The sequence below is a fragment of the Aythya ferina genome (assembly GCF_964211825.1).
Source record: "Aythya ferina genome assembly, chromosome: 27".
NCBI classification, from domain to species: domain Eukaryota; kingdom Metazoa; phylum Chordata; class Aves; order Anseriformes; family Anatidae; genus Aythya; species Aythya ferina.
The window spans coordinates 4,652,200-4,677,503 of NC_140310.1; the positions used below are offsets into that span (position 1 = coordinate 4,652,200).

Genomic DNA, 25,304 nt, shown 5'->3' on the forward strand with positions numbered 1-25,304 from the left:
AAAAGAGGCAGGTTTTTTTGTAAAGATGCAGAAGTGGGCCTCTAGGGCAACGGTTTCCTGTAGTCTTGGGCATATGACTCGTCATCAAACATACCTTTGAAATAGGGTCAGTAAAATGTCCTTTTGTCTCACTTGTTCCGGTTGTAAATTGTTTGGGGGCAGAATCTATGTTCTAAAATATTAAATGCACAAAACCCATTCCAATGATTTATGCTGGAGTCATTAAGTACTACTGAAATAGTATTGTTTAGCTTAAAAAGCAATAATTAAACAGTTTTATAAACCAAAGTTTGATTTGCAAATATGTCTATTTTGATAAACATTTCATTAAGTCCTTACAATTTTCTTTCTGAGGTGATATGCCCACCATTTTACAGATAGAGAACTGAAATGCAAAAACAATGGAGAAAAAATGTTGCAGATATAAAATATATCAGAACAGTTCCTAAAAATTTCATGTCAAACAGGTGGTGACTAGATCTTTTCCACAGTGTTTATTATTTTGATACTCAGTATAGTGGGGGGGCTGAGCAGGCTAGACTCAACAAAAGTCTGGAGCCTGAAGGACTGAGTCACATCTTCCACGGGCATTCTTAAAATGATGCTCATCACTGATGTAGCCCATGCTGGTAGTACCAGATTATTGAACAGAGATTGGAAATCAATATGTACTTGGTGGGATATTGCTTTGCAGGTTTATGACCAGGGTAAGCATCCTTTGTGGAACAATAAAGACAGGAAATACATTTAAGCAGTGAATTAAACTATCCAGAAATAAGGGGAGTACATACTGATTTCCTGTTTTCAGTTGTGACTCAGTCTACATCTTTGTACATCTCTGCTAAGTTTTACACTAAGTTCCATATATGCATATGTAGAAAAATAACCTGTCAGTCATTGTATTCAGTGCTTGATTATTCAAGAATTTTTAGTAAGAGCTGCTCTTCTGCTTTTCACAGTTGCTGATGCTGCCTTGCTAATCTGAATGTATTCAATACAATTAGAAAAACACTTTAGGAACTTGAATGGTCCCAGTCTGATTGCTTTATCACTGATATAGCTGATTGACCTATTTCCATGCAGCTTAAAACACCAGCTAGCAACCTTTTCTCCTGGATCAAGTTGACGTGCACTTTACAAATGATCATTGTCTTCTCATTGCTGGGTTATGTATTCAGCAGGTCAGCTTTTTTCCATATTTAGCACTTCTCATTAAACACAATAGTACATCTCTTTCACAGACGTTGCAAAACACTTCATGGAGAATATTTTCATCAGAACAGAATTCCTGTTCTACTCACTTATTGTTCAGAAAAAAAAATAAGAAATACCAGAAATTATTAAGCATATTTCTGGTCACAAGAAAAAAGAGATTGATATTTTTCTTTGGATTCTCTTATACAGATATCTTAGGAATTCTAGTGCAAAGTACTTTAGTACTTTAGTATTTTATTTTATTTATTTATTTATTTATTTTTTTAATAGAGACATGCCCTTTTTTGCATGCTTTTTTGTTAATGTGTGGTCTAAAAAATTCAGAGTTCTGAGTGGACCTTATTTTGATAGTACTTTGGCAAGCCTGGAATCCTTTGCTGTCCTCATTTTATCTAAAGCAGAATAACACAAAAGTTAAAGAAGACTTTCACAAGGTCACAAGAGAAATTAGCTTTTCTGCATCAAGACTTATCGGTCTTACAGGACTATACTTCTTCCTTGAAGCAGTTTCTTGTCAAATAGAAGAACCTCAGGAATGTTTTTAGGTATACACCTTTAAATTAAAGAGTTGTTGAAGACAGTAGAAACAAGGGATATTAAGAAAACAGTTGGTTTCATCTACTGTAAATGTGCCTGTGGGTTGGTATAGCCACCAATGTGCTTTTTTATTGTTATTATTCTTTCTTGTCTGCCTGCTTCCTTTTTCTCCATTGCTACAGCATGTCTTCATTGGCTAAATCAATCTTTCCTGTCCTTCTGTTTTTTATTAAAACCATTGTTGCCTTTTGTTGTATGTCCAGAATTGATCCCTTGTGATGAGGAAAGGTTGGGTGGAGGGAGGGCCATAAATAGAGTAAATCACAGCCAAAAGAGCGTGATATTTAACAGCTTGGGTTTGCAGCAGTAAAGGGCAAATTCGCAGGTGTCACATAGAGTGCTTTCATCGCCCAGAGGGGCAATTCCAACAAGGACTGCCTGCTGCAAAGTACAATGGTGTGAGGTGATTCGGGGGTCACCTGCACACAGTTCTCTTGATGGATTGCAGAAACTTTCTCTTGTACTGATCTTAGCTACATCCTTGCTGCCTGGGGTTTTCTGACAGGCCTTTTCTTCTGTCAGTAATGGACTCTTGCCTCCTGTTCAGTATCTTTTTCAAGGTAGTTACAGAAAATCCCCTGTGATCTATTGCACAGAGCTGGCAATCCAAAGAATTGTGCCCATGGTGTACTACTTTATTCTTTGCTCTCTCCAAAGCAGTTGACCCTTTTGCAACATTGGCAGTTGGATTAATGTACGCAATATGCACTTTGCAGATAATGCTATTGACTACATCTTCATGTACCGAGGGCAGGGAATCCAGGAGGGTAAATGGGATTTCTGGTGACTGGGAGGAATGTGATTAACTGCCTGATCTAATGCCCACTAAAGTGAGCAGAATGATTCCAGCTAATTCCATTGGACATTGAAGCAAAGCGTTTTTGGACTGGAACTCAAACCTCAAACAGTAAATTTCAGTAACAGCAAAACTGAAGGGACGAAAGGGGTAAACTTCACATAGTAGTTGTATCAGAGTAAAGCTGAAATACTGCATGAGGTCTTTCTAGCAGCAGTCATTGATAAGAATTGGACCACTGAATCTCTGCCAAGGCACCATAAACTAACAAAAAAATTAAATAGTTTTAACATTAGAAAGCTTTTGTCCTTTAGTAACTGTACAAGTAGTGCCCACACAAGTGCACAATTTGGAAAACTTACAGGCAAAATGTTGGAACTGGAGTTCTTCCAAATTTAGATAATGTACATCAGAATTTAACCTCTTGGCTTAACAAAATGGGTAATAAATGGCATTTGTTTTTGTCCAAGCAATTTCAAGGAATTCCATGTCCACTGATACATGGCAGTAAGCACTTCTTTTTCCTGAAGTAAGAGAAATAATAGAGGAGTAAAGAGGCACAGTGCAACTGCTCTTCAGATATTTCATTTCTGTAAAACTGGTGCAGCTCAGAACTCTACACCAATTAAAAATAAGTGAATTACAAAGAAAAATCAGCTGTGAGAACATGGACTAATTGGACTGGAAGGGGAAAAATAATAAAGTGGATACATATTTTGAGAAGTGCTCACAATAAATAAAAAGGAGAGACACTTTGCAGCCTCTCCATTTTCGCTTTATATAGAGTGATGCTCAAGGCAGGGTGATTCATGTGATGAAATAGAGGATCTGAGCAGATAATAGTTTGCCAATTCCCTGAGCTGCTTGCAGGACACAGAAGGTTGTCCAATTAATCCCTCTTGTTTGGATTAATCATGCCAGCCTGTTCTGTAGCACAGGCAGCGACCAAACAAGAACAGAAGAGATGACTCCTAGGCAGAATTTCACTCAGGAAAGGACTTTGGACAAAATCTGTATCCTGAATTTGTGCAATAATATTAACAAATTAACAGAAACACCTTTCCTATTCATGTCCAAGCACTATCATATACGCAATTTATACAAATCGTATTGAATAAGCTCATAAATTCCGATCAACTAAGTATAATAGTTGCAAATTATCAAAATTATCACCTCTTTTCATGTGAAGCTTTATGCAGCACTCCTGCTTACACCTTTAGTCCTGCAGACTTTTTATGTTTCCTTCTTCATCCTTTGCATCTTTCCCATAACATTTTTTTTATTTTTTATTTTTTCCCCAACTTCTTCCATGCTGGTCCCTCTTCCTACAGCACAACTGGTCTTTCTTGGGTGCTACTGTTATTCTCTGCTCATAGATCCACTGAACTCCTTTAAAATTCTCTCCATAATTTTAAGGAAAAGCTGTAGAAAAACACCATAAACTAACCCACAACTCCAACACAAATTCCAAGGTTTATGACCTGATGAAATGACCTTATTGAAATAAGCTCAGAGCACAATGGACATAAAATACAAGTTTATGTTAATGGGTGGCTGTGGAAGTAAACACGTCAGCAAAATAAATTTCTGTTCTACAAACATAATTTTCCTTCAGGACAGAGAATGAAATAAAGAATTGCCCCTTTTATGATAGGCACAACAGCGTTGTTACCCCACACACATTCTGCATAATTCTGTTATTCATGCATCTTCTGAATACTTGGAAAATATTTACAAAAACAAGGCCAGAATGAGACAACACAAGATAGGACTAGACAATATATTTATTTATTTATAATATATATATATAAAGGTGTGATTACTGCCATTTGTACCATTCTATACACATTTTATACAAATTGATCATGGTTCTGATGTAAAATAGTTAATTTTAGCATACACGTGAGGAGGATATCCGAAGGCATGGAAGTGCCCCCTGGAAATAATTGTGTTCTTTAAAGGTGTCTCAGCCCCAGTCTTGCTTTAGCTGCATTAACTGCAAGCACATGCAGGCTTCAGGAAACTGGAAGATTAAAAAGTCAGTGGAAATCTACACCCTACATCACTCTATTCGCAAACACATTTTGAAGATTAGAAAGAAATAGTTGCATAAATTGTAGGGAATAAGCTTTTTGCTTGGTTCGTTTCCCAGTCTGCGATTTGTTGTGAGCGCGTGCACGCACACAGATGCACATACTTAGATTAATATAACTACCTGAAGCAATACTGAGTTGCTAAATATTTTATGAGCCTGTGGAAGGTTAGTCATTATGCATGTTCCTCGGTGTGTCTCATTCACAGCCATTTACAGCTAATTGCAGCAGGACCCTGGAAGTTACAGAGCTCTTTGCTGGAATAAAGTCTGATAAAACTTCCCTCGGAGTTTTATTTAGGGCCAAGGTCAACTATCCGGTATTTTTAGTTTTTAAATGAAGACTTCATATCTTTCTAAGAAATAGTTTAGCTCACACTGCACTTTTGAGCTAGAAACAGAAATGAATGAATGAAGATTTTACGACCTTTGTTATTCCTCACGTCCATCCAGATGATCCTGCTGCTGCCTTTCAACCTCAGAGTTTACGAGTCCATGAATCTTAATGAAAGGATATTTTCAGCAGTATAGGGGACTTGAATTCCCACTTGTTCGAAGGCTGAATAATGTCTTAATTTTGTTCCTATTTCTTCATCTTAATATTTAACCTTCTGAAAAGAAAAAAAAAATTCACAAGATGTTGCTTGGTTGGGAAGCTGCTTGTACATCAAAAATATCCCAATGAAATATGTTTGAGCATCTTAATGATCATCTGCTGAAAAAAATGTTTTTATGTTTACACTGTTTAATGGAAATATTCATACAAATCAGTTCTGAAGCATTTGGTTTGTTTTCCAGCTCCTGACACAGAAGTTGAAGGAGAGTTACTCCTTTTGAATTGCCTGGGTCATCCTATTTTTCCCATAATGTTAGCCTGAGTTTCAAAATACCCGGTACCCTTCAGCTCCCTTTGTTTTGGCTTTCAGTACTGGTGCCCCGTGTTTTTGCTGTCAGCGTTAAGCACAGGACATTCGCACCACATGTCAGCGTACAGAAGTGTAAAGCTGGCACAGGGTCAGGAGCAGGTACGTGGTTTGTAAATCAGTGGATAAAGCTGAGGTTACTGGGCCCTGTGTGGAAATGAAGGTGCTACAGGAACAAAAGCTCAAGGTCATTGCCTTCAGAAATAGGAAAGAAAAGTTTCTAGTGGCTTTCCCACATCTTCATCTCTCATTTCCATCCTTCCTTATGGGTGCTCAGAGGTTTGATTCACAGTATCTGTTCTTGCTGTATGTGGTCTGAAGACTTGAGGGGAGAGTCAAGAGAGGAATAACGTCCTGGCCAAGCAGGGACTGAATTTTCCCTCGGGGAGACTTGTCTTTTCTTTGGCACAGCTTGTATTGATAAGAGAGAGGTGCGATTCTCACATTTAATGAAATTCCTGTAACTTGAGGCATTCATTTAACATCTGCTATGTAGCAAAGATGCATTGAAGGTTATTCTGTGCGCTATATTTGGTTACGAGAACCTGTTAGCATCCTCCCCTGTGTTGCAGAAAATCAGAATCTGAAAATGGTCCCCGTGCCTGTGCAGAAAGCCAAAGCAGAGCACCTGACTGAAGCATGTCCTAGCACATGAACACCTTTTGTCCAATCTTGTAAGCAGTCCCACTTCCAGCTGTCAAGGGGTTGGTGTCCTATAGAAATAAATCAAGGCTGGCAAACTGTAGTTTAGCAATAACAAGCACCCTGGGTTGGAGCTGCGTGATTGGCAACCATGATAAATTTCTGTAATTACTATTGACTCTAGGCAGACTTTAAGTGGTTTAACGTATTGCTAGAGCAGTGAAGTTTTGATTAGTTTAAAAAGATGTATTGCACATAACTTTCAAATGCGGGGAGATTTTTCTGGTGCCTTTTTAAGACAGGTTGCAGTATCCTGCTGCAGATAACATTGACAGGAGAGCTAGCAACTCCTGTTAATCCTTTTGCCTAAGAAAATTCTCTGTATTAGTGACAGAAATGATTGCTCTTGCTGTGATCTTGCTAATCTGTCTGTAATTTTCCATCCACCACAATTGCTCATCCCTCTTTTTTCTCTGTGCGTACGTTATTGCAACTTTTGTACAGTAACAGATGAGGCAGGACTGTGAAATGATGCCTGGCTGGGTTTTGCTTCTGGGCACTAAGGTTTTCGATGACAATGGGAGCTCAGTAAATACACCCACTAACGTGCTGAGGTTAGGGTTGTGAAGGACCCTTCTGGAGCTTTGTGTGTTATAATTTCCATTTTTCACACTATGATCACTGTAAGTGTAGGGTTTATTCTAAGTTTCTTTCTCTATGCATCGTGCCTATTCACAGCTCTAACCGTAGCACTTCTCTCCACCCTTCTATTCCCCTTCTTCCCCTTCCCTCAGAAATGATCGCAAAGCACATGATCTCTCATATTCCTCTCATTCCTCTTCCTTTCCCTGGACCATGAGGTTAAATCTGGTAGAAGGCATTCAGTCTGTCTGTGACAGACATGCCTGATGTTTTCAGTTCAGTATGCAAAGCACTGAGCCATGTGTATTCACTGCTGCTCTGCCCTTAATGGAATTTGAGGTGTTTGTTAGTTACACTGAGCCTCCTAGGGTACATCTGCACTGCAGTTATCTTTAGGTTTGGCCTCACCTTTAGCCATATATCCTCTTTTTCTCTTCTCCTCTCCATGTTCCTTCAGTCTTCATCCATCACTCCGCAGGTACCTTTCATCAGCCCATCTAGATCCATCAGAATTTCATTGAAATGGTAAGGAAAGGGATTGTAACACTGCCATCCAAAAAAAACCACAAACCTATTAGAAAGTGGCTGCTTGCTTGGTAACTTCAAGAAATTCAAGATTGTGAAATGCAATGCTGTGAACTATTAACATTCTACTCAACAGCTGTCTAGAGGATGTCAAGCACTGCTTATGTTTTGTACAGCTCTCAAGGATATGGGTAGATTTCAGAAAATTTCAGTGGAAAAGAAGGGTGTTACAAATGTATCGATGTAGAGGAAAGAAAAAAATAAGCTTATGTAACCATAATATTTTCTGTTAGGAAGAAAAAGGAGACCAAAAAATGGGTACATTAGAAACAAAGTTAGATTTCGAAAAATGCTACTGAAATATAGATATTGCCAGCCACCGTCCTGAAATTTTACCGACCCTTTAGAGTAATCTTATGTCATATCCCTTTTATGTCCCAGCCACTATGCTGTGCAGCAGTAAATTGAGTCCTGTTTCTGCAAGCTCTGATTGAAAGGGACATGCATTCTTTTAACTGCCCACCTCTGAATACCCGCAGCAGGAATAATATTAAATTAATCTTACAATCTTGGCATAATTAAAGTATAGAGCCTGCATAAATATTGCATTAGGCTTATTGATCTGGAAATTATTTGACCACAGCTAAGCCTTTTGAGTATGTCTACAACCAGTTTTTTGCTGTCCTAAGAGGAATATCTGAATTGTCATGCCACTGTTTTATCCGTTCTCTAAAAATGATTCCAACTAAGACAGAAGTCTCTATTTTCCATACCGTAATTTCATTATTTGTACTCCTGTGAGGCTTACAGCTCAATGCTTCAGTCAAGTATATATTACGAAAAAGTTCTCATGTTGAACAGTTTGTAAGAGCAGTGAATTTTCCAGAAGGCAGTCAGAGAAGGAATCAGATGAGAAAAGGCCAGAAGAAGGAAGAACGCTGGTGTAGTCCCCATTTGAAAGATGAGAAAAATGCAAAGTGTTCAGATGAAGAAGATAATAAATTCCTCTAATTTATCTGAAGTGCATGAATGCTTGCTTAATTTTGAACATGTTCTTAACTTTGATTTGAAGCAATAGCCACAGAATCTTTTTTTTTTTTCCCCTATATAAGCAGTGTACTATTGTAACTGGGGCAGTAGTGACTGAGATTCCCTTCCCCTACAGCTGGACATTTATTTAAAACAACTGACATCTGATTGTGCCTGCCTGCAGTAGTAAACTCATTCTGAGCTTATTATGAAGAAAATGTGTATTTTATTTCCCTGTGATGGTACAGCTGTAGATGTGTATGTGATATTTCCTAAATTCTTGTTTACACTGCAGGTGTTTCAAGCAACACTGGAACCGAGCCTTGGTTCTCAACTGCTGTTGTAGGAGTTATAAATGATCATAGTAGCAAGGATTTGTTGTTAACAACGTATCTAGAACATACTTTGACCATAAATGTATGTCCATTTTTAGGATATAGGCATGAAAAAATGAAGGAGCCTTAATGTAAACTTGAATCTGTTGCTTTACAGTATAGGACCAAATTACTTTTAAAATCACTAATTTTTTAAAATAAAATGCACTTCATCTGGCATTTTCAAAAAGAAAAAAAAATTTGGTCTTGTCGCTTGTGATCATCAGTCTATACCCTGAGATTCCTGAAGGTGGCTGAAAATTGACTAAAAGTGCACTCTGCATATTCTCAAAGGCTAAAGAATTTTTCTGCTCAGTCTTGGCAACAGTCCTTACTGGAACCAGCTAGACAGGGGCAGGGAGAGCTAATTGGCAAGAGAGCAAGTGAATGACATAATTGGCTGCAGCATATCATTATCTTGGTGTACCAGCTATAATGAATGCCATTTACACAGGCCAGATGCAGCATCCCAACAATATGCTGGAGCAGAAAGAGTATTTTATCAGTGGTGCTCATTCCTGATGTGCAGCGTTGTCATCACTGGGAGAAATGAGCTTTGCCAAAATGCATTAAACTCAAAAAATGCACATTCATGCAAAATGTAGCACAGGAAAGGCAGTAAAATTAAAGGGACAACTCACCGTAGCCTTGCTCAGTAGATGAGATGTAAGAAGGCACTCTGCCTTTTTGCTGAAATTCCCATGTTGAGAGTCACAGCTCTATTTCTGCCCCAAAGTACTGTACAGTCTCAGGAAGTGTTTCTGCCTCAGCTTGATTGTCTATAAATGGGAACAATGACAGTGATCCTTCATTATTAAGTAATCAAGAAGATACGGGTTACAGAAATGCTGTTGCTTATTGCAACTTTTATATCAGAGGTGGCACAAGCTTTTGAAATTGTTTTAAAATAGTTGTTTTCTGTAGTTTGTTGTGAATCTTAGCTTGACAAGATACATTTTTTAAAATGCAGAGTTGTTTTAGATAGAATCCTATTACACTTTCATGTATATATGTACATCCTAGATGAGACCTTCTCTGTTGAATCCAGAATAAAGATACAATAAATTCAGGGAACAAGAGTATTTCACACACCTCCAATTATAATCAGCTACAGAGAGAGACTTGAAGGTAACAAATTACCTGCACAATCTTTAACCCCAATTACCAACAACTTGTGCTCATCCATAATTGTCTTTCTTGAAAACTCTTTCTTCCTGAGAAAGTAAATGATGGATTAAAGTTGTGGCTGCCTGTGGACAGCTCCAAATTGATGTATTGTTTGAAGGTTTCATTTCCCTAAAATACAGGTATTAGCAATCTCTTCAGGCACTGCATAATCCTCCTGAACTTGTCCCCCCTCAGGCGTACACCCCAAGAAGAATGAAAGAACTGCCATACGGAACTTTCCATACAAACTGTTTTGAACTCACATGAGGGAGTGAGTGTGACAATGATCTGCTGTTGTTTATTAAATTGGCTGACCCGCACTAAGTAGCATTTGAATGATAGACCTAAATTTGAAGTAATAAGGCTTGCAGTATTAACCAAGTCCTGACATTTTAAAGTCATGGGTTATAAACTTCATATGAGTTTGTTTAAAGTGCCAAGTTCTTGCTTTTTTTTCTAGCTTGTGGACTGTTTGGTACTGCTCAGCCAGTGCTTTCAAATGCTTATCTGAAGCCCTAAGGATTAGAAATACATTCCTCACTGAGGAAAACCTGGAATGCATGTTCTGTCCAGGAACTGAGGACACAAAATCTCTCCATCAGACTTTGCCAGATGCAATCAAACAACCGTTGATATAAATGGCTCCATCTCTGGTTTGAAGTGGGAAGGGATAATAGGATAATGTGCTGTGACGTCGTTTGACCATATGATGTGATAGGAGGGCCACAGTGCCAGCTGGTGCTAGTGGGAAGAAAAAGAAGAAAAAGGGGAAAAAGAGTTTTATTCTGGTGGAACTCCTTAGTTTTGCCCCACCAGGTAAATCTGTGTGTAAGATAACCACAGTAGACATGCAGTCTGAGTAGAGATTTTATATATGTAATTTTGTCTCATGAAATGATGATGGCTGCATTAAAGACATCCAGATGATCTATGGATGTATGGCTTCAGATATAATAAAACAGAAAATAGAGTGGAAGTATATGGATTTTAGCACAGATACAAAAGCAAGTGTTTTTGTGATTGATAGCTCTCTTGCAGGCACTGAACTGAATTGCTAGTAGTTTAGCAATGAATGACCTCGGGCTACTTAAGAGGTACCATTTAATATTGCTAATTTTTCCCTTCCAAACTGTTTGCAGAAATCCTGCAGTGTGAGGAGCAACTCATGTTTTCTAGTTTTTTTAATTGATTACATAAGTAGGCAATCGAAATAAACTCTCCATTCTTTCGTGCTTGATATTTTTGTTATGTCCTGCTTTATGGGCAGGGCGGTGTGGCTGGCAGATTACAGGAGAGAGAATCTCTGTATCTCCACCACCTCCATATCTCTCCCTCTCTCTTCCTGGAAGCTATTTTTCTTGTTTTTATTGCATTCTTTATGATCCATTGAAAAGCCTCATGGTGCTCAGATTGGCAGTGCCGTTCTTCAGACCCATTGCTGCTGTTTGTAGCATGTAAAGTAACAGTGGGAGGTGACGGGTGGGAAGGAGAGGAGAGGAGGGGTGTATCTGAACCTGCATTAGATATTTTTATCTGCGCATGTGCATAAAAATTCAAACTGAGGAATGACCTTGCAGATGATAAATATTACTTAAGCTGCTACAGTAGAATTGGGAGACTCAGAGTGGCACAGGAACATGAAAAGCACAGGATAATGGCACAAGTGCAGGCAAGTAGGAGAAACAAAGCTTCTGGCTCATTTAATCCAAATAGCATTAGTCTGCTTTGGAGAGCAGTGAAATCAGCTAAACCTCTTCCTTTATTCCTCACAATTGTGTGCTCAGCCACACAGCGTCTGAAAGCTTTTGTTTGAACTTTCAGAGAGAAAAATAACAAAATATTGTGCCAAATTCATTATGACTTAAATAAAATTCAGAATAATGATAATCAGGAGAAACTCTGCCATTAACTGGGCAAATGCAAATATTGCTAGCTCAGTGCCTGGGAAATTTAGCCTCAGGTATTCTCCAAGAGTAGACACATCTAATTGTGTTGAGTTAGTGGAGTTATGCTGACTTACAGCAGCAGCAGATCTGGTCCAAAATATGTATCCAACTAACTCATGGAAAATTCTGACAAAGTAATTAATTCCTAGTCTTTAGTACCATCTTTTATTCTGCTTTGTTCTGACCTCAGTGTTATGACAGGGTGTTGGGCTTGTTTGGAGCAGGCTTTTTATACTGGGCCTTTCAAGGGAGTTATGCTTTTGGGTGTTTAGTGAAAGGCCATTAAAAAATCTTGCATGTTATGGAAATGTCAGCATGCTAGGCCAGCCAAACCCCTTTTTTGCTCAGTGGTAGAATCGGGTGTTTTTTTTCTGGATAGGAAAGAGAGCCATTTTACAAGAAACAGAACCTATCCTGGTCAGGAACTGGTCTGTATCAAGAAAGGCTGTAGAAACTTTTTTGTTCTTATCATTTGTTGTAATTCGTTTGCCCTCTTATGGCTGGAAGACCAACAGGCATCTTACTCTTGACAGGTACGGCACCTGCAGTGATGCCTTGCGGTGCTGCTACTTTCCCAAAACTTATTGGAGGTTGTGTAGCTTAAATGGAGGCTGGGGAGGGAAGGCAGAAGGTTGCTCAGATGTCTCACCTGTTTGGTTTTCACCCTGTAAAGAAGATTTTATTTCCCAATAGCTCTGTTTTAAAGATTCGTTTGAAAATGAAAAAGCCTGCGTATGAGTACCTACAAGCAGAAAAAATGTAAAATAGGGAAAGGGATTTGGCCCAAAGAACTTCCAGCTTATCCCCACCTCTTATTCTTTGTTTAAGACTCAAAATATATGTCTTTCAGCATACAGATTGTACTAACTGCTTTTATATATACAGAATAATAATGTTGAATGTCAATTGCTTATTTTGAATGCAGAAGGAATATGAATGTGATAACCTAATGGGAACAGATTGCCAGTCCACTTGTCAGAAGAGAAAAATGCTGGGTAAGGCCAAGTTTGCAAAGGAGTTCAGGAAATCTCCTTAAAACTCAAAGCAACATTAGTGGTGTTTTATCAGTTAATATAAAAGGTGTTTGCAGCTCAGTGAAGCCCAAACATTAAGATTATTGCACATTTTATTGGCCTTTCCTGAGCTCTGAAACTTGAAATTCATCTGCCTCTAACCTTTTCCACCCAAGTCAGCTTCATACATAAGTAAAGAGCGAGCTGAAATTACAGGGAGCTGTTAAGGAATGAATTGACTTGCTTTCTTCTTTCAAAACTGATATTAAAATATATGAGGCGCAATTGTCAAACTAAGAAATTGCAGGATGATTCATAGGGAATGAATGGCCAGCCTGCTAGTCTTTCTGCTCCCTTACATTACTGATTTTTAATACTCTTTGAAAAGGAAGACATTTTCTTGCCATCCAAAACAAAATGGAAATGGGGAGGGTTTGAAGGGAAGGCACCATCTCTGCCCAGCTGCTGTGAACATATTGCAGATAATGCCAATCACCAGAGCATGCTGGAGATGTTAGATGTTTTAGTAAACAGCTTGTATATGAAAACACAGAGGAATTGCATCTCTTTTCCCCTCTTCCCCCTCCTCCATATTTTATCCTTCCCCTTTTCTATAAGATACTTGTCAGGCAACACAGTGTTTGTCAGTGTCATAGCCCAGCATCCAGGAGCAAAATATAAACCAAAATTGATTTGTACATTCAAGGGTGAATTTCCACTTCAGTTTGCTGAGCTACAGCAGTGAAGCATGTCTATTTAATTTGCAACATAAAAAGGGATAAGTGCCATGCCAGCTTTCTGAATGCTGTTGGTTCTACATGGGGTAGCAAGGACTGGAGGTATCGTATAAACTGGGGCCTTGATCCTGGGATTCAGCACAGATGGGTACACTGCTACCTTGTAATGCAACTGAGTGAAGATATTAAGCACAGTTCGATAAGTTTAATGTTAAAAGCATCCTCCAAAGTGCATTAAAATCAATTGCAAAAGGTTCAATTGATATCAGTGCACTTAGGATAAGATCTGTAAGGGCACTTTCAATCTCCAGACTGGACTCAGTAATCCCAGCTGTACAGCCTGTTCACCTGGGCATGCGGGGATGATAAAAGGTAGGCAGAAAACAAGTGGCTTTCAACCTGCATGCCAGAAGATAGAGTGTTCAGTGAAAGGATTGTCTGAACAATGTGTCTTCTCATGATGTGGTGCCTTCCAAGGCCGATGTGCTAGTTGTATTCACTTTACAGCTTTTCTAGGTAATGCAGTAGCAATTTTATTAAATTTTGTTCTCAAACTTTTTACTTACAATAAGTACATTCCATTTATTACACAGTATTTTCTAAAAAAACTTGGGTGCTCATGTGTTTTTTTTTTTTGTTTCCAGTTTCTGGACACCTGTTATTGTGGCCTCTGTTATACTGTCAGACATGAAAGGCCGTGTCATATTGATGATGACTATTGTGGTGTAACTTGTAGTCTGAAGTCTTAAAGTACCTGATATCTGGTCTTCAAATTCAGCTCGAAATGGTGACTGTAGGTCTCATAATGTCACTTTCTGTAATGCTCTCAGCAGTTTTGTTTTTCTGGAGTTTGATGTTTAGTGTCAGCACACAGATGATCGCTTCCATTATGAGTTATTTTCTGTGTTCAGACATTTGTGGGGGTTGGTCTCGATGTTCTTCTGAAATAAGCATGGACACTCAGTTCTGATGGCTCCATCTGGGGCATCCGAGATACTTGTGTGGTTTCTCCTGGAGTGGTGTACCGACGTCTATAAACTGTGATCCCAGAAGCATTTCTAATGGTATTTTCACCATTTGGATTTTGAGACATTTTCCTTTCAGTGCTCATTGTTACAGCACCAGTTGCTATACTACTCCTGCTAGTCCTTGACCAGGAAGGCTCACTGTTAAAAGACAACAACAACAAAAGTGCTGAAAGTGAAGGGGGTATTATCAGGAGAGCCCTGAATTAGGTTGACCACTTACCGCACGAACTGCAAGACATTCCTGCAGAAACACTCGTCTGTTTGGACTGAACTCCTACCCAGAGCATTGCCTACAGTGTCGTCTTTGTTCTGAGTTATTCTGACATCCAGCCACACAAAGAAGCCCAGCATGGCTTTTGCTTTGGCTGCAGCCCCACTTCGTAGTAGATCAAATCAGGAGGCCTGGAACATTGGAAGCGTGGATTTCAGCATGCAATTAAATTATTGCTGTTCATGAGCATCACTCACAGCTAAACTGTGTGCCCAGTGACAGAGAGGCTGATTGTCTGACTCTTTGAATTATATTCAAATAACATTGTCCCATTTCTCGAGGGACCCATCGGTGCACTTACAAGCTCTTTAGGGCTTTGGCTAGGCTTAATAAAAGACGATGGATTTGAACTGGCATCTCAGGCAGCGAGGCTGGTGTTGTAGATGCCAAATTAAAACTAAACCCTCTCCTGTGTAAGAGGCGCATAAAACTCAACTGAGAACAAATATTCTGTGAGGAAATATAAAGAACTAGAGAGTTATTTACTAGGAATAATTTTTTCTGCCTGCATTCATAATACCTTTTAAAAGATTCTTCAGGAGGATGAAATCTCCTGAAGTCCCAGGTTTCCTAAAGTGAAAACCTCATTATGGGATTTTATGAGAACATTATTTTAATAGGAAGTGAGGCAGCAGAAGGGAGGAAAGAGAAGAATTGTAGTGATTGGAAAAAGCATCAAAAGATGGTGAAATACTATTGAATTTCCTCCTTTCGCTAAACAAAATCAGTTTGTTCAGACAAAAAAAAACAAAACGTAGCTTAGTTCAGGCTGGGGAAGTTTAAAGGCTGAAACACTACAGTGAAATGGAAGAGTTGTTTCATGGAGAAATACCGGTTTCCTTATCACAATATGGTTACTTTAGAGGTAGAAGAAAACAGTTTTTTCTGTGACTGGTTTCCATAGTCACATGTCAGCTTCAATCCCGCCAAATTATATAGGAATTTCACCATGAGAGTTGTTCTGATATTTTGGTTGTCTGTCTCTCTGCAGGTTACAGCAGCAATGCGATATTTAAAGTAAGAATCTGGCTGTTCATTGCCTTGTGTGTTCTGCTTTTATCCTTACCGGTGCAAAGTACATGTAAATATCCCTCACTCTCAAATCCTTCCCTCAGAAACCCTTATCAAGTGAGAATCTCAGTATTTTAGATCTTATTTTTATAGTTTCTGTGCAGCAGGTTAGGAATTGGAAAATGCAAGCCAAGTGTCCAGCCTGACATCCGAGGTCCTTGTGACATTGGGCAAGTCACAAGGATTTCTTCCTTATCTGTCCATGAACATATTTCTTTTTTCTCTCATCAGTTGTTTTTTGTGTCTGCTTAGTTTGTCAGCTCCATGAAGACAGATATGGATCCGTATCAGGTGTTATTTCATTCAGCGTGTGGCACCATGGCATTTGGTCTTACTTGGGGCCTCAAAATAAACGTAATGATATGTTGGTAAGGGATTTCGTAGTACTTCTCTGACTGAATTGACATGTTCTTTTGCAGAGCTACCCAGCCTAGTCAGAGGGATTCCTGTGCCCAGTGGCTCATTGCTGGCTGTTGGTGGGGGCGGTTCTGACTCCTTTCTGTACATCAGCAGCAGAACAGTGCCCACAAAACTGCTACTGCACATCCAAATGAGATAAAACCACTCCCATCAGCATTTTAAGTTCATTTGTATGACCCTGAAGTGTATGAAGAGGGCTTATGCATTTTGTTCTGTCAGTTTGGGTATGAAGATTAGAACAAACAGTGCCTTAAGCCATCCTAAATGTTTGCAAAATAAACATCTCTGCGACCTAGGAAACAGAGTAGTGCTACAGAATGCTGAACAGGTGCCAGACGGTAATCTGCTGGTCGGTTTGTAACCACGGTTCAGGCAAGAATGAAGCTGCCTTTCTGGAAGGCATTCCAAATATAGTCGTCTATAGTTTACTTTCCAGAAATAATATCCCAATTAGGAAAGTGTCTGCGCTGCAGGGAAGTATTCCCATCATGGAGCACTCTACAGAATGTCTCTCTGCAGAGTAATGAGGAAAATACAAGGAAAGGGCTGTAGAAAATGCGTAATTTGTAGTAGTTAAAGCTGGAATAGGGCAAGCTGGAGGGCCGTTGCTTAGTGAGTCAGTAAATAAGATTAATTAATAAAATATCATATGGAAAATTCTGCATCTCAAATGCAGCTACACAATCTCTCGAATGTCTATGCTCTGTTATTAAGCAGTGGAGGAAGGAGCTGGGGAATAGATCTTATTTTGTCCTCTGGCCTATCATTTGGTGTGAGTGCAGGTCAGATCCCATTGGATTTCTAAATAAATCTGGGCTCTTAACAAAGTGGTACAAGGAGCTTTGCTGAATGCTTGGGTGCAATCTCCATAGCAAAATTTATCTGATGCAGCCTTTGGTTTCTTGAAGGATTACTTCATTTAATCATAACTGGTTTTTGGAAGCATTTTAATCAGCTGTTAATCCTCATCTCTTCTTTCACATTAGATAATTAAATCAAGATATTTTTTAAAGTGTTTGCTCAAAACCAGCGATCCTGATGAAATTGGGTAAGAGAGTCTGTGAAATGTCATATGCAGGATCTTTTATTTTGGGAACTGTTCTCTGTGTTTTATTTGACATTACTCTATCACAACAGGCTCTTTATGAAACACCTCCTTTCTTTGTGATGCACAATGGGCCAGTTTTGAAACAGCAGAGTTGAGGAATCACTTTTTAACGTAGACTTTTAAATAACTTTAACATAAACAAATAATGCTACCAGATCTATGGAACAAGGGAAGGCAGGGAGAGAGTTGCAACCATCTGAATATCCAAGAATATTTTGGCACCTTGAATTAAATTTCATGCTAATGAGCAAAACCAGGGTTCGGTAGCTGCAACTGCTCTTTAAAAGGAAAAAGCCCCAAACCCTTCATATCTGCAGATTGCTAGAAGCACATGGAGGGTCCAATAATATGGCACTGAAAAGCTATAAGGCTGAGTGTGCTAGATGAAGACATTCAGCAAAAAAAAACATAGGAAGACATGAAGGAGAACTGGGAGGAATACCAGAGCTATGTAATCAGAAACACAGAAAGCACCTTAAGAAGACAGTAGCAGAGCAACATGTCCGAGATGATGATTCTGTGTTGCTGTAGAGGACTGGAGGATATGCTGCGGGGAGCATGTTCTAAGTTTGGTTATATGGATGCGTGTGGTGTTCTCCATTTCTTAACTGAAATGCATTCTTGGCTGTGTACTGGAGGAATGGAAAATAGCCATTTTCCAATAGTCCATTTTCACCCGTTACTGTTTTAGCTCTATGTTCTTATTTATATTCATAAAGACAAATAATAAATCTAATAGCATTCTTAGCAGTATTAGATCACCCCAATAGCTTTTAAGTAGATTTTTGATAAATGAAGATGCTTGTCAAAAATAGCAATAAACAAGTTATGCAAACAGAATTAAATATGCATTGAAACCCCACAGACATATCTGAAGAATCTTGTTAGATATAATTGTTTTTATGTTCCACTTTTTCTTCCCTCAGGTTTTGTTACTGTAGATAATACCAATAAAATCATCTTTGCTGTATGATTAATCTGCCTTATGGCTTCTGCAGTCACCCAAGCCTGTTCATGGTATTTGCTCTGATCACAGTTAAGACATTTCAGTTGAAGACCATGGACCTGTGGACAAGTATATGTGATGGTCAGTGCTGAGAAATGAAAGTTGTCTTTTGGGTTTTTGCACATCCTTAAACTTCAGGTGACGTTGGTGTGTGGTGCACAACTCTGCCTTGGATCAGATGCTGTAACGTCGTAGGGTGTTAAAGGCTACTAAGCTCTGATACCTTGTTCTGTATTCAGTGATTTAAGCCAGTAAATAGCAAGAAAATGTAGTCCATGAAATGTCTGGGGCACTGTTAGCAATGGAAAAAGGCTTTTACATCACTTTGGTACTTTTTAATTTATTCCTTTTTAACTGTGTGGTTCTGGGCTATTTACTCATCTGGAGCAACACAAAGCATCACAGTCTGAATCCCTTTTCAGTGCTTTAAGACAGGAACCTACTATAACCAACTATTTCTCAATTATTTACGTGTCTACTGTTTCGGAAGAGAACTTTGTGATATAAGCAGGAGTTAAGTTCTAATTAATCTTGCCCATATTTCTGTGAACCAAGTCACTCTTGTGCTAGCATTAATGCACATTTATTGATTGTAACAGCCAGCAATATCCAGGGTTTAAATCTGTAAATGAAACAGTTCTGTATTACTAGAGAGGAGGAGGTGCATAAGTAAAACAAAGTAATGAATTAAGCAGTACAAAAACCAACAACTGTTTCCGGCATTAATGTGCAATGTAGGAGACTCCCAGAGCATATCAAGCGAAGCTCTTCAGGGAAATTCTACCAAGTCTCGACTCCTTGGATATCAGAGAGATTATTTTGTGTAAGCCATCTGAAAGGTATTGTAGTACAATTAGTTGTTCAGAGTTGCAGGAAGCTGCTTGCCAATTCTTCATGGATTTCATTTGTAATTTGCTTCAGGAGTGTGGAAGCTGCTTCAAAACCTGTTTAGAGAGAATTCTGCAGAGGTAAGACTATAAATATCCATGTAAGGTTAAGCAGCATTTGCATAGTTGAGCTATTAGAGCCACTGCTGTTTGCCTAAAATGCAAACAAAATTGAATTCTATTCCACCGTGGTCATCTGAAGACCACTCACTTTCTACAGTCTTTAAGTAGGGAACTGTCATGGTCTGAATGGACGTGTAGTTTGTCGCTACTCAGCAGTTCAGCTATTAATAGATTTATCTAATTACATTCTTCACAAGGTGCACTGAGAAAAGTTACATATTAAAATTCTACATCCTTCCTTTTTAAACGTATGACTTATTAAAATTGTAATCATTCAATGGGAAACGAAGCATTGGGAATTATATTTACTTATACAGAGATCTACAGCCTTCTGAAGTCAGTGGAATTTTTTCTGTTCATCTCAATGACTTTTGCATCAGAGCTGTAAGTTGCAAGCAGAGGCAGCTTCAACCCCTCTTAATTGTTTTCATGTACAAGATGATATCTAATGGTTATGAGTACTTGCCTTTTCTATTCAGCATGAGATATGCTACACAACAGCTTTGGCAAAAGAATATGGGACAACCCTGCAGTTATTACAAAAAGGCTGTAGTCAGTGTTTTTAAAGATGCAAAATGAATTTTGGAATGCAGATAATATTGTAAGTTAATGTATTTGTATTCATAACTCTTCCAGGTTTTAATATCTTTTCTAAAACACTATCCCAAAGGGAAACTGCAGAGTACATAGGCTATTGGAGCTGTTTTTGACTTTTGGAACTCTTTATGATTTAAATTCTAATTTTGCAGAAGTTCATTCTTATTATTTTCAGAGGAAGTTGAACTGATTGGCCAGTCCCACATCCTCCATTCAATTTCCTTCCAGCGTGGTGTCCCAGACAAGGAGGCGCTGTGCTGGATAGAATTCTGTCATGGTCTTAGCTGATAATGACAAATAATTAATCTCCTTGCTTGGATGATAAAAAAACGAGACATTATTGCACAGGTTTTAGATATATGAAATCCTTGTTCTGCTGGAGACAGCTGGACCTCTCCCTCAGAATCCTTAGTTTGTGAGGAAATAGTGAAAGCGGTGAAATTAATTGACTTTGTATTTCCATTGCTCTTCAGGTATGATTAGAAGCTCAGTTCCATTTCTTCTGCTTAGCCACAGAGAATTTTGAAAATCATGGCCATTGTGGCTATTTCTGAAGCATAAGATCTTATCCTGATTCTGTCACATTTATACCTCACTATTTTTTATCCATTTCTCATATGTAGTGATATTTTTAACTGAGATGCTGAGTTATGCAATAATATATGTAAAATCTCCTTGGTGATATTTTGCAAAGGGGAAAAAATAAAGCTGTCAGGGAAGTGATCTTGAGAAATACAAGCTTTATTCTAGCTGCCTTACTTCATATTATGTCCAAGTGCAAATCCTTGTTACAAGAGAAGACTTTTCTCTAGTTTTATTCACAAACCCCACATTGAGTCTATTGTTTTGTCCTGTGGTGTAGAGCATTACAAATATTATGATAGTGGGGTGGCCTTGCATCAGCTAGAAGGATTGGCAGATCTAGTAGTACATGAGAATTTTTAGATAAATTTTACCTGTGGGAAATCTCCAGTTTTTTATTACATTTCTGGAGTAATTGTCCTTCCCTTTTGTTCATTTCTAGAGGGAAAGATAACACCTCTCTTCCATTAATGAGCCTTCTTCTATCTAAATTATTTAAATACAAGGCAATGTCCCTGCTCGTTCTGCAATATAGGCAGCCCTATACTGAGATACTAAGGACACTTCTAAATGAGATTTAATAATATAGTAGGACATTTAGCATATATTAATTAAATATCAGCAGATGGTAAGGAGAGCCCTCGCTGAGAGTGAATAACTATGGAGAGAAATATAACTGCCATGTAATTAAACCAAACCTGCTGAAACAATGAAGGTGCAATTACTTTTTTATTAACACATTACACTTGCGTGCAATGCTGAGGATTTTAATTACTACCTAACTTCAATTACATTCAACTCTGGAGATGGTTCAGGTAACAAAGTTCTGAATCTGAAGGCTTGCAAAGTGTGAAGGTGTTTGGGTCCATGGTACCTCGCCATCTGAACTGGGTGGTAGTTGTACTCTTGTCAGTCCAAGGAGTGTCAGCACAGAAAAGGATGTGGAGAGCTCTGCTGTGGATAAGACTCAGGCAGTTTGAGACAACTATCACGAGCCAACCTGGACATCCATGTAAAATTTACAAACTCAAAGCCATTTGAATTCAGAGAAAAGCTGGTAGGATTTCCTCATACCAGATATGGGATGTTTACCTCAAAAATTCCTATGAATAATTTTTTCTTAGTTGACCACGTTAACAAATAGTTCAAAAATCCCAGCTGTTGTAGACCTTGTTCTCTGTACAGTCTCAGCTACTTGAAGAAATTTATATAACATCTTTCCGTTGGTCAGTAATTAACAAAGTGTTTACGCGTGTCCTTCATTGTATGCCTTAATTTCATCACATGCTTTACCTTTGTCTTGAATTTGCATGTTTGAACTTGCTGGAAATTACAGCTTAAACCTCAGTTTTTCATACAAGGCATACAGGAGGACAAGGCACCTTTTCCGGCTTTGTTTTGAAGACTGAGCTGCATGTTAAGTGGTGTTAAATTCTTACTCTAGACCTCTGCATGCAGCTGAATTGTACTCATATTTAACAGGTGTTTTTCTAGCTAGTCTTCTGTAAGTGTTCAGTGAGACCTTTGTCCCTCTTACCTAAGATTCATTCAGTATGTTTACAAACTCATCAAATGAAGTATTAATATCATTGCAACTCCTTTTCTTTAGCTCATCTTTCCTCTGAAAAGCCCTGGTGGAAACACTTAATCACATTTTTCCAAAGGAAGATAGCAGCTTGGCTGCTGCTGCTCTTCTGTATTTGTATCACAGGTGTGAAATTGAATGCCTGTGAGTTCTGCTCCACAAGCATCAAAGTCCTTTTATCCAGATGAGTGCACAAGGTTATATGACAAACCTCTGAGCTGAGGACCAGCCGGCTTGGAACTAGAGTGTGACAGGGACTGAAACATCACAACTCCAGCTAACTATTTGGGAGTATTCAGAACAACTGGATGATGAAATCTGCTGGTAGTCTTCTATGTAAGGAGTTAAAAATTACCACCACATTTCCTATTTCACCCAGGGAGATCGTTATACAGCAGAGAATAATACTTACCTCTTCTTTTGCTCTTTTCTCTTGGTTAAAACCCTAAATTCTGAGAATAGCCTTCTGGCCTATGAATTCAGTGATCCAAAGCCATCAATAGCTGGGGTAGCGTCATTTCTTTCAGGAGAGACCAGAGGTACATTTTATGGGTTTGAATTCAGCTCCTGTACATGGTAGAGTATTAACTGCAACGCTCTAACGTTTTGCTCTCCTCAACGTCACGTGAACAGTAATGTGCATGGACCCTTTGATCAGTGGATTAAAATAAATTTGTCCACATAGCATTCAAGAGGAATGATACCTGAATTTGCACATTGTGCCCTAGCTGTGCCTTAGGAAGGCCCCCACACTGATTCTCTCCATCCTCTTCAACAATTTCCTGACATACTTCACTGTTTTAAAGGCTCTCATTTCAGACTCGAATGGAAGAGCCAGACTATTACTGAAAAACCATGTGCTATAAAGAGAAATAGCAGAATGAAACAGAACAATGATTTGTGTGCCCCTTTGCCTCGCCTTTGACAGCAGACAATGCAGGATGCTTCATAAGGAAGTCATAATAATTTCATTGTCTTCAGCCGATCTGAAGCATACAGGAAAACCACTTGGCACTGCACAAGTGACTTCTCTTCCTGACTGCTGCTGCCAAACAGGAGCATACTGGAAGCATTTGGTAGTTACACAGAATTGTCTTTTAACATTGTGCTTTCTAAACTAAATTCCCTTAAGTTTAATCCTTTTTTTTTTTTTTTTTTTTTTTGTGATGATAATTTTAAGGTTCCACTGTATCACATGAAATGCTAAGTAGCATTGGGAACAGAACCCTGGCATCCTGTTCTCAGGAGCAGGGCAAACACCTTGTTTATCTTGATAGGGGAAACAGACCCTGTCTGATTAATCTTTTTGGAAAATGGTAACACCAGGGTTTTCAGCAATACTCAGAATTAATTTATCCTTTTTTAAATTAGTTTACAAGAGACTAGAAAAAATTGTACAGAAATATAACACACTGGCATAAAAGTAGGTTTAAGACAAGTATAATCTAGTAAAGGGACAGCAATGTGAATTCCATTTTAAAACAGTTTGGTACTGTGACTACTGTGCCATACAGTGCTTCTGTGCATCTCTATTAATGTGGGCAGAGCTCAAACCTGACAGATACTGACAGAACATATTATGGTGTGAAGATCAAGTAAATGCACTAGAGATAGTGTTGAAACATCTTTGTCAACTCATCATTGTTAGGTGCAGACCAAAGCAAATACTTTTTTTGTCAGTCTAATTGGCTGGATATCACATTAATTGCTCTATTTAATAAGCTATTATTAATGAACACGAGGAGAAATGCTAACATATTTATTAGGTACATATAGCACAGGAAACAAATCTTCTTTTTAATACACAAATAAGTTGCACCTTATCTCTTGTTTCACAGGGGATTTGTTTAACCAAGACTGGCTGATATTAGCAGTCTCTTAAATTGAAAAATTGCAATTCATTCTCCCACAACTTTGATACAAGTCTTATCAGCACAAGGAAGTGACAAAAACATATCTCTTCTCCAAGACTCTGTAAGGATCAGCTGAGCAGCAAAAGAGACTTCATTTTGTAGCTCAGAAATGAAAATAATAGGTGAAAAGCTTTGTCCTTTATTGAAAGCAAGGTTTCAGACACAGTGGTTGATGTGATATTCGGGTTTGCCCCTACTTATCAGCATGGCTGCATCATCTTTTTGCTGCTGCTCTGACTTGAACTAGTGCAGTGGTTCTCAAACTATGAAAGGCTTGGGGAAAAAAGGGAATGCAGAAGAATGGCTAACTAGATGGTTATTTGTTGTGCTGAGCCACTCCACTGTATATTGTTAATTATTAATTACTTCAGCTTAGGTCTGGATCCAAGCTTCATTGTCTTCAGATGTGCATTGAATCTTGGTGGCGGTGTTATAATTTGTGATCCAGTTTAAGAGCTTCTTTCCTCAACAACTGATGGCAAACTCAATCTTCAGAAAAGTGGGGCTCAGAATATATGAGCCAACATTTAAGATCTGGCCGTCTACAATATTTTTACATTACATTTCAGTTTAAACTTCATTCCAGTTAAAATGTGTAGCACTGCCTTCCGTGTCTTTTACAAGAGAATAGGAAGGCCCATGCCTTAGTTGTCTAAGATGGGCTCTGATTTCCCTCTGGGAGGGAAATACAGGTGAGGTCTCTTCCCCTCCTACAGCTCCTCAGCTGCACAGAGGCTTGCGTGGAGTTATTCGCACAGAATGGAATTGCTTCAGTTCATTCAAATTGGGATCACTTCTCCTCTCCTTTAAGGGAAGAGAAAATATAACTCAATTAAAGTGACATTGTATTAATGGTGGATCATGTCAGCTAATAAATAGTCAGTGCTTTACATTGCCACATTAGGGTTTTTCTTTCTGTTTAAACAGCAGCACAATTTGACTTGTGTGTGTTAAGTCTTCACTAGTAGACGCTCTGAGCAATGAATTAAGTGTGAAAATCAGAGTAGCATTCTGG

At 38.6% G+C, this 25,304-nt stretch overlaps 1 protein-coding gene across 1 annotated transcript in view; it reads left to right on the plus strand.

The window, feature by feature from the left end:
- The window catches only part of UNC5D (unc-5 netrin receptor D), a 323,527-nt gene that overhangs the window by 131,917 nt on the left and 166,306 nt on the right, over positions 1-25,304 (plus strand). The window lies entirely within an intron of this gene.